The sequence below is a fragment of the Motacilla alba genome, chromosome 9, assembly GCF_015832195.1.
Source record: "Motacilla alba alba isolate MOTALB_02 chromosome 9, Motacilla_alba_V1.0_pri, whole genome shotgun sequence".
In the NCBI taxonomy this organism is placed as follows: Eukaryota; Metazoa; Chordata; class Aves; order Passeriformes; family Motacillidae; genus Motacilla; species Motacilla alba.
In genome coordinates this window covers 15,454,653-15,468,015 of record NC_052024.1, presented here as the reverse complement: position 1 = coordinate 15,468,015, position 13,363 = coordinate 15,454,653, and the positions used below count along the sequence as shown (strand labels likewise).

The 13,363-nt window shown below is 45.2% G+C and overlaps 1 long non-coding RNA gene across 1 annotated transcript; it reads right to left on the bottom strand.

The window, feature by feature from the left end:
• Positions 1 to 10,321: 10,321 nt before the first annotated feature.
• On the bottom strand, positions 10,322 to 12,558 carry LOC119704627. Its single transcript, XR_005258015.1, has 3 exons — positions 12,498 to 12,558; positions 10,912 to 11,014; positions 10,322 to 10,438 (listed from the first exon to the last, which is right to left on the bottom strand). It is a non-coding gene; the product is annotated as an uncharacterized LOC119704627 (long non-coding RNA).
• Between the last annotated feature and the right edge of the window lie 805 nt (positions 12,559 to 13,363).

Below are 13,363 nucleotides of genomic sequence, written 5' to 3'. Positions count from 1 at the left end.
GTTTGTAAGTCTGAGCCAGAATCACATGTATGAACATTTTGGTATTTTTCTACATCCAAATATTCAGTCTTCCCCACCTGTGCCCAGGAGAGGTGCAGAAGAAGCCTTGACTTGTCCCTCAGCGTGTTTTTCATAGTTACATCCTGGCACAATTGAGCTTCTTGCTCCTGCATTTCCTCTTAAAACATTTTGGAAAAGGGAACACAGAAGCACGGAGGGGGCTGGAACGTGAAGGATGGGCTTGAGCAGAGCCAGGAGGATTAAAACCTTTAACCATTTTCTGGGCACTTTGGACAGAATGTCAACTTCTTTGAGAGGGTGGAATCAGCTGCAAGTGCCAACTCCCAGCCAAACCTCTACAGCTCTTAGGGCCAGTGCTTTGTTTTGTCATGTATGAGAATGAGCAGTAACAGGCTGGCTTCACCTGGGGTCAGCATCATGTCCTCCTCAGAAATCTCTCCTGGGGCCTTCCTCCACTCACCCTGCTCGGGGACTTTCCCTAGACTCAGCTCCTGGCTGGCTGTTGGAGCACCCCTGTGCTGCTTTCTGGCTCCAGCTGCTGTACCACGTCTGCACAGACAGGGCTCACCACTGCCTCATCTGTATTTTTGTAATGCCAATTTTTCTAATTACAGGCCTGTGGCTATCAGCCAATCGACTCCATCTTTGAGACTCGTTATTGGACTTTGGATGTCAGGCTGAATTTTTCCTAACTGTCCATAATAACAGTAATAGCTTGACTTCCACCATGAGACAATTAACCTTCTTAAAGTTTAGTGCCTCAGGCTGTACCTCAGAAAGATTCTCTCTACAAAGCAGACAATTACCTTTACTTAATAACCTTTCTCTTTCTAATCTGATATTAGTGCCAAAGTAAATGTAAAGGGCAGTGCTCTATGTCCCCTCTTAAGTACTTTAAATGCCTGTCTATGAAAGCTAATGAGCTGCCATTTTGCTTAATCTAGATTTGCTGTGGATCTAACAGTACTCTGCAGCATCTTCCCTTTTTAAAAAAACTTCATAAAAGGATATAGAACTGTTTTAGTTTGTACTGAAACTTCATATGTAATAAGGAAAACTGATGAAGCAGGAAGAAAAATAGTGATGTCCAAATAACAAAAAAAGACAAAGCATATTCAACGTTGGTCAACTGCTGGCTTATGGCTGGTTTCAGTGGGAAGTGCTGTTGGTATCTGTAAAGAAGGAACTTGTTGCTGGAGCTTTACAGGATTAGTGGCAGCCCCTCCTATCAGTGCAGATGTGGGGTGGAGAGACAAGGTTGGGGAGTTTTTCTGTGCATCTCTCTGTCCCACCAGCCAGGAGCACTGACCTCTCTGCTTATGGCTGCTGCAGACCTACAGCAGAAGCACAACTGCTCTGTAGATGTAATTTCTTCATGGATTGATGCTCACAGTAATTAATATGTATAATATTAGCAACTGTTGAGACACAAAATGCTCTCTCAGCAAAGAAGTTATTGCTCTGCTGACCCTGTGTTTTGCACTTTCAGTGTGGGTTCTCTACTAATATTGAAAATTGCTCAAAGATTTCTGAGATAAAGACAAAGCTGTAGGCATTTCTCTATCATGTGAGCAAACACCATTTTCCCAAGAATGCTAGCTAAAAACAGCAACAAAAACCAGGTTTAAAATCTAGGAAAAACAGGGCAATGGCTGTTCTTAGCAAAGATGTCTAAATCCTCAGTAGATTTTAAACCTGTGTCTTGGGATGCTGAGTATTTCCCCACACAGCAGAACGTCACCTTCATTTGCTTTATCATTGTGCCCCTGCTAAGTCCATTCCCAGCTGCTGAGCCAACATTTACTCTCTTCTCGTAAGAGTGCTCTGGTTTCATCATCTCAATATAATGAGGTTTGTATTATTTTTTTATTATAATAAAAGCATCCTCAGGTCTTAATCAAGATATTGGGCTAATTGCTATGGAAACCTAATTAGGCAGACCATGCCTCAAACTCTGTAAATATTTATATATGCACTTAACTGTCTGCGTGCAAACCAACCCGCCCTGGCCATGGGAATGGGGCTCAGCACATGCTAAAGTGTTGATAGGGGTGGGAGCTGCTGTAAGACAAGGTTGAGCTGTGCTGCAACACGTAGAGAGGAGCAGGTAGCGGAAATCAGATTGGGATCGTGTGAGTGCAGATGGGGCTCGGATCAGATAGGGCTGGGTTATGGGGCTGGCTTAATAGCTGTACAGAACTACTGCATTTTTTAAATTATCCTATAGAAGAATGACTAAAAATATGTGAGTCTCTATACCAGACACAAACATGCACAGAAAAATACAGGGGTGTATGAAGTCTCCCTAGCCAGAATAAACAAACAGGTGCCCTGTGCTGTTTCCCAGCACAGAATTTTAAACATTGTTTGAAAATTGTTCTTGAATGCAATCTTGGAAAGTGTTTGCATGCATGAATCAGTTCATATTTACATGTTTATTGCGGCAGAGAGAAAATTCAGTGTTAGCTTAGGTACAAACACTTTAGACCACTAAGGTATTAACTTTAGAAGCTGAATATATGGAACTAATCAAACCCCCTTCATAAACAGATTAATGAGGAGACAAAAATGCACAACAAGTACGAGCTGCTAGGCTTTGAACAGTCACATCTTCTGCGTGTCTTTATTTATTTAAGTTAACAAGTATTTTAATTGGATTCGTTACATGTCAGGTTTGGGAGCAATGAGGTGGGGTGAATTTGCTGAACAGATAGAAATATAACAATGTAGACAGAGATCTCTGCATGAAGCCCCATGATGATATTTTATTTATGGTTTTTCTCTCTGTCGTCCGTATTTGCTGCACCCTCCTGTCTGAGCCCTGCTCTCTCATGTGGAGCTCTCCAATTTTGTGTGCAATATTTGGTCTCCAAGGTGTGAACAGAGGTAGAGAACAAGGGCATTTAATTCAGCATAACCAATATGACAGCATCCTACCAAGAATAGTAGAGGGTCTACCACAAAACCTGAGGATCCCCTTCCCAAGATTTTCTGCTCAACCACGCTGTCCATTTAATGCCATTTATTTCTAGTAAATAACCTTGTACACAGAAAGCAATGAAACACTCCAAGAAAAAGAATGGGAAAAAAACCCCAAAAGCAAAATTAAAAGAAACTACCGTGACCTGTTTATAAACCTTGTGCTTGGAGCAGAGGGGGAAAGGAGACGGGGCTGCTCAGAGCAAACGTTTCCTGTGCTGGCTGAGTCACTGCAAGGTTCAGCAGCTCAGTCCTGCTGAGGACGTCTTGCAGACCTCACTCCCCATTCAAGACTGTAAATTTCCTTCCTGAGTTTGTTAGCAGCAAACAATGTGCGTAAAAAAAACCCCTCAAACACCCAAGCCCACTATAACTGCTGTTATTATGCAAAAGAACTAATGCATAAGCAATCTGCTGCCCTTGGAGGAGCGTGCAACATGACACCAGCCACCACAGAGAGCAGGGCAGCAGCTCTTCCAAACCTGGAGATAAAGAAGGGATCTCCGTGGGGCTGGCTGAAAATTTTCCATTCAGCACTTTTCTTTTAAAATGGCTCTTGAGTAATTTTATTTTTCTTTCCCCCCAAAGTTATGTCATTTCTGTACAAAACATCACCTTCTTACTAAACCAACCAAACAAGAATCTCCTCTCTCTTTGCTAATATGAGTAATTTTGACCCTGGGAAAATGTCATGGGATATGCCTCAGCAAATTTTTAGTGCATACACACCAAGTCCTCATGAGGCACCAAGGACAGGTTTCCAACCTGTTGTCCTTACTTCAGGAAAGGCTCCCAGGAAAAGGGGATTAATGGGCAGGAATGCCAAGTGCTGCATGGGAAACCAAGTCTGAGCAGGACAGCAAGCTCTGGGGGAGAATGGGGCCCTAGAACTCCAGCTTCACAGACAGCAAGCCTTAATTTCCATTTCCTATCTTTCAGTTTTTCAATTAGATGCCAAATGTTTTTTCTTATAGGAAAATTACATTCCAATCACTGCTGATGTTAAGCCTTTACCTAAGAAAGTTCCAACTTTTCTTTCTAGCTGAGATGTCTCTTTCAAATTTTTCCTAAAGCTTCAAGAAGAAAGAATAAAAGCCACGGGATTCAGAGAATCTTGATATTTCTCATGTTTAAAGGGGAGTTAGTCATATTAAAGTGAGCTTCTCTTTATACGTCAGAAAAGAAAGTAGCAGAAGTGACAACAAAACACACAGCTATTTTTTGATTTCCAGTTCACTGTGAAGAGTTGTTTTCACCCTCTCCCCCTTCTCCCTTTAAGAAGAAGTGTTAAATTTGCAATAAAAACAGCACATTAGCTGACAGGTACTGCAAATAATCTGATCATGAGACAGCATTAAAAAACCTATTCAGCATGTTGTGGATATTGGGGTTATTCTCTTCAGCAATTACATCTCAGGGAAGCTCTCCCTAGATATTTAATGGGCTGGAGCTAAAGATTTTTAAAGCACATTTCAGATCTGCTGGTATTGAAAAGGATCAAGTATTTCATAGTCACAGCTAAGTTTTACAATTGTTTACAGCACATCCTAAGTTAATCTCCTTCAGAGGGAAGCTGACAGTACCTAGCACGATATTCTGCCAGAGAGAGTCTGTGTAGGCATAAAAGGAGAAGAGGCAGAACGCAATGCTGGGCATCATGAATAAAAAGCCTTATTCAGCCAGGGCCCAAAAGTGACTTTTTTAAGGCTTATTTTTAACTAACTGTGAACTTCTGCAATAAGCAGAGTGCTACTTGGCTCCTTAAATAGCTGCAATGATGAGCTGGCACTCGCTTCTGTTACTATGTGAATTTATGGAGCTGTTGTCACACGCTTTGTTGGAGGAAATATATGGTGGTTCTGTCATAGGGACTGGACACCTATAATTCTCACTTTCTTTGCCTGCTCATAAATCCCTGCTGCTCAGCCACACCATTATTATACTTGGGTTGTTGCTATAATCCCCTCGCTGGAGCAGAGCCCTCGCAGTGCCTTGCAGGGGAAGTGCTGAGTCACCAGTATCGCTCCAGTGGAGATGAAACGCTGCACAGGGTCGGTGACTGCCTGCCTGGCAAAGGAGAGTCAGGCACACAGATCTGCCCCAGGGGCATGCTGACAGATAGATCCTAGGCTGAAAGGCATTGGGTGCCTTGGAAATGCCACTTTGTGTGGGTTTTACCATCTTGAGTAAGGTTTCATGGGTTTTGGTGCCTGACGGGCATCAAAGCAAAGGTACAAGCTTTGCTTCTTGATTTTTTTCTCTAAGACCCTGCCTAAGAAAGGGCATTTTCTGCTTGTTGTTGCTTGGAGAAGCACTTGTCTTGTTGGAGAACAAGTTTAAGGAGGAGTAGCTGATGGAGCTGGGGAAGTTTGGGGGAATCTTATTGCTCCCTACAAGTACTGGATGTTGTAGACATGTGGGGGTCAATCTTTTCTCCTAGTTGACAAATGATAGGTCAAGAGGAAATGGCACCAGGGGAGGTTTAGACTGGATAGCAAGAAAGGTTTCTTTGCTGAAAGGGTTGTCAAACATTGAAACAGGCTGCCCAGGGAAGTAGTGGAATCACTGTCCTGCAAAGTGATCAGAAAATGCATAGGCGTGGTGCTCAGGGGCATGGTTTAGTGGCAGTGTCAGGTTAATGGTTGAACTCAATGATCTTACAGGTCCTTTCGAACCTTTACTATTCTATTCTATTCTATTCTATTCTATTCTATTCTATTCTATTCTATTCTATTCCCTTCTCCCATTCTTCCCATCTCTGTGCTTTTTGCCCAGGCCAGTGCAGCTGCTGCAGAGGACTTGGTTGTACTTCATTTGTGTGCATAAAGCCCTGCCTTGCCCCGCAGACCTCGAGCTGCCGGCACCGGAGCAGTGTGAGATCCATTATTGCTCAGACACTTCCAGTCTCGCTGGGCTCGGGATGGGTTTGATCTCTGGGCTGCTCTCTGAGCCTGCTCTTTGCTGCAGCGCTCCTTTGTGTCCAGCGCCGGGGCCGCTCGGTGCGCGGCGGCTGTCGCTGCCTCTGGCTCTGCTTTTTTGAGTCACTGCCGTCTCTGCTCCTCCGGCCTCTGAACCCTTTCATCTTGCCCCGCTTCGCACTGCAGCCGCCTTCTTTCATCTCCTGCTCTCTGCCTGTGGGGATGCCCTTTGGGGAGCTGCCCTCTGCCTCATCCCAGCCGCGGCTGGTGCAGCCCCTGTGCGGTGGGACACGTCGCTGTCACAGCCCGTGTGGCAGTGGCACCTTGCTGAGCCCCCTCGACCCACGCCACTCTCTTGCCTGACCCCCAGGAAATTACTGCTCTCCCCTGTGCCTCTGTTTCTCTCTCTCTGGCTTTCATCTGTCTCTTTTGCTCAGGCCAGAGGCTGCCGTGTGTGACAAGCCTGACGATGCCACGACAGCCTGGTCCCAGCTGGGAACGCTGCCTGGCACAGATAAGAACCACAGCTCTGGGAGCCCTGTCCCCACTGCAAGCCTTGCTCAGCCCCTTGTCTGCACAAAGCCCATCTGCCTGTCTCTATGTCCACTGCTTAGAGATAGGTGAGCCCTCCCAGGGAGATGATTTGGGTTGTGTAACCCTTCCTGCAGCTTTGTGGGAATAGTAAATTCTAAAATGTGGCTGTTTTACTGCCAGCATCAGGATGTCTCAGTCCTGGGTTGGAGGCAAGGGTTAGGCTGTGTCTATATCCACCTGTGACATGGATGGCGGTCCAGGAGGCACCAGGAGCAGCACCTGGGGGTTGGGACACCACGGAGGTGCTGTTAGGTGGGCTCCTATTGCTCCAGGTTCTTTCCAGGCTCCCAGGGAGCTACTGAGCATCTGTGACTTATCCCAACAGCTTGCAGACTCAAGGAGAACCATACCCCATAGGAAGGGGAAGTCTTGAGGGCAGAGGACCACCACAATTGTTATCTCATGAAGCTTGTAGCCCACAGGAATGATGCTGCATTCTCATGAGTGGCTCCTGGAGGGACTTTATCCATGATAAAGGCATCCATAATGATTCACCACTACAAGGTGAATTCTGGCAGCAACACTGAGTGTCCCCTCGCCCTCTGGGTGGCTCAGGGATGTCCCCTATCTGTGCTGTAAGCAAGCATGGGGAGAGTGGATGGAGACAGGGAGTCTCTGTCCTCTTCCTCCAGCACCGTGTGTCAGCCCATTGTGCTGGAAAGTGGTCTATTGATCAAGGTCCATTGCCAGTTATTTCCCGGAGAAGCAAGCAGTGATTGAAGAAAGGTTCGTGCCTCTGAGACATACTTTTCCCACCGGAGCAGTGCACTTATCTCCTGTTCCACCACCAGAACAAGAGGGAAGGGCATAAGCCAGCCCAAGGCCATCGTTGCCTTATAAAAGGCAGTGTTGGAGATGGTCAATGATGGGCACCAACTGGAGGAGCTTAATCCCTGCTCATCCCGTTTTGACAATAAAATCACATGTTTTGATAATAAAAGCTTCCACCTGGAGAGCTGGATGAAAAGCACAGGGAAGTGTTGGTTCTAGCTAGGAATTTGCTTTACTATTCTGCTCCTCAGGAGCTTTCATAAGCAGGTTTCTTTGCTACCACAACAGAAAGAACACCCCTTTCATAATGAATTGCCTTCAACTACTATGAGCCAAGCTTAGGGGGTTTTTTGTTTTTGTTTTTTTTAAATGTGGGAGCATAGAAAATTAAATCTCTGTTGGATTTTTAAAGCAATTATTTTAAGCACTGTGAATAAACAGGGAGTGTCTTACAAACACCTGTTATTTTTCCCATCGTGAGTTTGGCTGCTGCTGAACAGTCAGAAATGTGGCTCTTTATAGGATAAAGTGTGTTTATCTGGCAGAGAAGAATAGGGTTTGTTTACACCACAGAATAATGCACTGGCTGCCATATGAAATGCAGCACCAACTTTTATTGAATAGGAGGCATTTGTTCCCCAGCTTCCTCCTGGTTGGTGACGGATTGGTGAGACTCAGTTGCTCCCATCCTGAAAGAGGCACCTCAGACCTGGGCAGAAGGAACTGGGGCTGTGTCACTGCCAGCTTCTCAAAGCTTCTGGGCTTGCTGAGAATATGGAGCTGAGCTCCAGCATAAGAATTGATTCAGATCTAGCTCTCAGCCTTCTTTTGGAGAAATCAGAAGGTGCAAAGTCTGGACTTCTGAACTGCAGTAGGAGTAAAGTCCATGCTCCCAAAACACACTGCAAAAGAAGGATCTGGAAACAGTTCTGGGAGATTCTCATGATCAGCTGCTTCCTCTTTACCCCTTTTCCCATCTCCCTGTCTGGATGCTGTGGGCTGACAGTACCATGGGGACAAGGTTGCTGCTTGTACAGTAGCATTCAAAGCATGAACAGAACAGCACAGGGACCTGAGGCAGAGGGATTACAGCAGCAGCTGGCTGGCTGAGCTGACCTGATTGAGCTGACACTTCCTTCTTTTCCAGCCTTAACCTTTGCTGAAGGTTGTCACCTCCTCTCGCCTGTCCTCCCTCCGGGTGGGGGGAAGTTACAGAGCAGCTGAGCAGGAGCCTCGTGAGCAGGACATGGCCTGAAGGAAGGGAAAGAAGAGGTCAGAGGTGGCTGGGACTCCATAGATGAGACAAAGCACAAGGGCTGACAGCAATGGATTTGCAGCATGCACTTGGTATTGCAGGTCAGGCTGGAGGTGACCTGACCAGCGACCATTCCACAGAGACAGCTGAGATCCTTTGTCCCGCTTCCCTCAGGTAGCAACCAACCACCAGCCTTGTTTTTCAAGTACGTGTCTAAAGACACCAAGGCTCTCTAACAAGCTAAGACAAGCATCACATTTGCCCCTAGCAGGGATGATTTTAGCAGGGACACTTGCAAAGCTCTATAGTGGCCAGCCAGCAAGTGCTCTGCCTCCTGGGTTTTGCTAGCTGATAGTATGGGAGTAGGTTTTTTACTCTATTTTCTTGCTTCTCAAGAGTTTCCAATAAATCAGGGCTATTTCTGAGGCTCAGTTAAAGACCAGGAAGAGAGTGCAGAAGAGAGGTGAGGGGGCACTGGGATTAACTTGCTCCTGTTGGTGCCTGTGCTTTTGAGCAGTTCAGATATCCATCTGGCCAGTTTTCTCCCTCCTCTTACTCGTCTCTTACTGGCTCTGCACTGGATCTGTGCTCTGCCAGGCTGAGGTGTCCTGAGCAGGACATGGTGAAGGGGCAGAGGGGAAAGATGACGCCATGTGTGAGGCAGAACAGAGGTTAACAAACCAGACATGCTATTTGAGAAAAGCCCTTCAAGTCAAGCAAAGCTGCCTGGGGTCTGAAGAGCTGAGAAAGAAGCAAAGAAATCTCACCAGTTTTACTCCTGCTGTAGCTCTTTAAAAGTCTCTAGCTGGGAGCACCTAGGCAGCCAGTCTGCATTGCTAACTCTGAACCTCTGCATGGCGAATGGGGACACTCAGGAGCCTCCACCAACTCTTGGCTAGTGGCAGAAAGGATGTTTTCAGTGGTTAAGGTGTAAGACAGGTAGCAGAGACCAGGCTTCCATCCTGGGCGTTGTTACCAGTAAACTGTGTGTGAACAAATCCCTCAGGCCAAAATTTTCATTGCCCTGCCCTCCTGAAAATCAGGCCACGAGTTGCGTAAATATGGGTGTAGGTGCCTAGCAGTAGGCAGCCAGCTTGGAACATTCTGGCTTTAATCTCTGTGCCTGAGTTACCTCATTTATAAAATGGGGATAATTCTTTGCTACCTCGAGGGATGCTCTGAAGCACAACCCTATTGATGCTGGTGGAGCATGTCCCAGCTCGCTGGATAGCTATTATTCTATACTTGACAGAAATTGGATACGGCAGAGCTGAAGCAGTGCTCTTGGTGTAGTTTTCTGTGTTGCCAGTGGACAGCCTTTGAGTCACAGTTCCTGCCCCCCAGCAATGAGACAGAGCAGACCAGGGACACTTTTGGCATTGCAACAGCTCCATGTTGCAGCTTTAAAAAAGCCAAGTACCCCAATAGTTCTGTCCCTGCTTGTCGCTGCCCCAGGGTACTCAGACTGGACATCAGACATGGATCCTTCCCCCTAGGTGGGGAATGAGTTTCCAGGACACTGGGGTGTGTGGCTTTGTAACTCCTTCTGTTACAAGCAAATTTTGTTTGTATCTCCTCAAGTTTATGTGGTTGGTTTTCATGTAGAATGAGCTCAGCATTTCTGCTGCACAGACAGATGTCTGCACAAGACAATTAAAAGAGCAAATTGATTCAGAATAGCTCTGGATTTTGACACTCTTTTTCTGTGATAAAAGGATCTCTTCCTCTGTTTCACATGAGCTGTTGATACCAGGAAGCTTTCCCATCAGTTTTCCACCACAAAAAAATATTTAATTCAGCCCATGACTTCCATGTCATTTTCATAATCAGCATCAAGACATTCTTTCCAATAGAACTGTGCTCCTTCTTCCTTCTTCCCAGCAACTTATCCCAGATACTCCTAGGAGAAACATGGATGATACATCACTTTATGCTAAGAAATATGTATTTATATTTCAAAACCTCTGATGCCACAGGATTAATATTTGCACAATGCTGGCAAAATCTTGCACTTAGAGTCACTTCCAGATTTAAGTCATAAAATGCAGGGAATAAGATTTTTTTAAATTGAAAAATGCCTGCTTGGTTATCATCTTCTGTCCTGTTGGAAACTAAAGCATAGAGGAAATCTTGGGAGAAGTGCGTTATCCTAGGACTGTCTCTCTGGACTCATCCTCGGGGTGAGGTGATTTAAGTTCGGGTGCCTATCTGTAATGACAGCTGCTGTATCTTCTGAGTTTCAACCCTCGACACAATGACAAATGAACCTCCATGCCCACCTTTGCACCCAACTGGTTTCATATCAGGCAGTTTCACTGCCCACACATAGGTTAGATAAAAGAGGAGTCTTCGACTCTTTTGCAATCCTCTTACCTCCTCAGAAACCTTCCGCAATCTGCATTGTCTTCAACAAAGGGTGAGCTAAAGGATGAGTGGGATACTTCATTATAACCTCTGGCTGTGCAATGAGTCACACCTGTGATTTTGAAATACAAAATAATAAATTAAGAGGGCAGTAGTGAGATTGAGCTGACAACCTGATAATAAAAATACTGGGCAACTTGTCAACTTCAGCTGAGTAACCAAAGAACGACACTTTCTGCCAAGCACAGGCAAATGAAAGGCTCTCTTTGCTGCAGTGTTTTCATGATGTGGCCAACAGCAATGTCTAGTGGTTCAATAAAATGTAAACACTGACTATATTTTCTGGAGACAGTTTCTCTTTTTGTCCTCACGGAGAAGGAAGGTTGGCATCCAGGAGTCTGAAGTAAAGACTGAGAGCTGCGACTCTGCCTTGTGTTTATGCCAACAGAAAAATCTCTATGACTCTGTTTACCTAAATGTAGATTACTTTATAGATAGGATTTAGAAAAGTATAATTACTATTAGCCTGATTCTCAGAGGGAAGGCATTCATAAATATTCTCTATTTATTAATCATCACACACAGTCATTTTCCTACGGCTGTCAAACTAACTGTCAGACTCTTCTCTTCATTGACTTCTCTTGCTCAGTGGTACAAGGGAGTGTGGTATGGGGCAGCTACCTGGGCCAGCTCACTGTCCACAACACTGCAAAGCCACAGTTTGGGACACAGCTTCATGAGCAAGCTTTGCAGGAAAGGGAACATCAAAATGCCAACCAACCAACCAACCAACAATAAAACACCCCCAAAACACCAAACAAACAAAAATGCCCAAACAGAATTAATATTCTTCCCTATGAAAAGAACAAAACAAAACAAAAAAAAAAAAAAAAAGAAAAAGACTTGTCACCAACATGTCTTCTCCTTTGGATGACTCCAGGAATAGGTATTTGCTCCCAGGAAAGCCTCTGTTATTCTGGGCAAAGAGCTCACTCTCTTTGCCTGTGAGGGGGAGGAATGCTCTCGGTGTTTCTGTGAGAAAGGTGGGGCTGCAGCTGTGTAACTGAGATGTTCACGTGGAGGTTTGGCATGACCCAAAATTGCCACCAGGACAAAAACATCCCCAAACAAAACAGAAAACTTCTCAATGGAGTAAAATCCCCTTCTGAAGGCCTGTGCAGAAAGCCAATCTCAGTAGCAAGGCGGCATACCTCCTACCAGAACCAAAAGATCTCTGGACTTAGGAGTAAAATGTAAACATTATTAAAAAAACCAACAACAAAAAAAAGCAATTGTTTTTCTTTTCCTATTAGTCCAATGAAGCTGGTGTTAGGGAATAGACATTTTAGTATGAGGCAGGGCCACTGTGTCGCTTCTAAATGGACAAAGTACGGAGTACTTTTTAATGTTCTAAACATGATATCTTCACTTTTGAGCATTGCTCAAATAAAGCACTGGAGGTTTTGCTGATCATAACAACTGCACATTTAGTTTCATGATTGGCATCAGGGCTGAGCCTGTGTATCCTCTAATATGAGAAAAAAACAACATTTCCCGCCAAGGGGACAGCAGTGATTGAAGTGCCAAGGACATACCCATTTGTACCAGCTGTGAGTTAGAGGGTGGCTCGTGGAGTAGAGAGCTGAAATCTTTGCACCTCTGACCCAATCAGCACTGTTCCATTGGTGATTTTGTGTCTTCAGTTTCAGAGACTGTAGAATGATTTGGCTTGCCAGGGACTGGACAATGAAATGAGAGAGACAGATCTAGATGGAGTCTAGTTGGCAAGTGGAACACACCATTTTTGGCAGGAAGTATATATTTTTAAATACTGCAGTGAGATAATCAATGTGTTACAGTAGGTCAGCACTGTCTTGAGGGATCTGGGGCCATGGGCAGTCTGTACCCCAGTGTCAATCACAGCCCCATGCTCATAGTACCTCCTACAGTAGGACATGCCTGTGTCTATATTTTATTAAAAACCAGCTCCAGGTCAGGATGCCAAATTGTTCTTGAAGCAAGTGAATCTGGCAGCAAAGAGCGAGCTCAGGCCATCTTCTTGGCCATAAAGCAGTGATGGAAAGGTGAGCAAGACAGATGGTGATTGCAATATCAGACACTTGGCACTACTTATCCTCAACTCTTCTGTCAAGTGAAAACCTTAAGAGAAACCCCCACTTTCCCAAGTATGTTCATGAATTTAATCCAGTGGGACCTGGAAAAGCCAATCAGCCATATGCCCACAGTGAACAACCCTTCAGGAGGTGTCATGGCTACACTTGCAACCTGTCACCTGTAACTCCTCCAACTCAATGGCCACATATTTATTTACATTCTGAGACTTGAATTTATACTCTTACCTGGGCAGTGAGACATGTCTCTTTCTCCACCACTGCTGCTTGCCAGGGAATGCATAGATAAAGCAAGGTGCTCCCTCCTTCCACCAAGGACAATGTGCTCT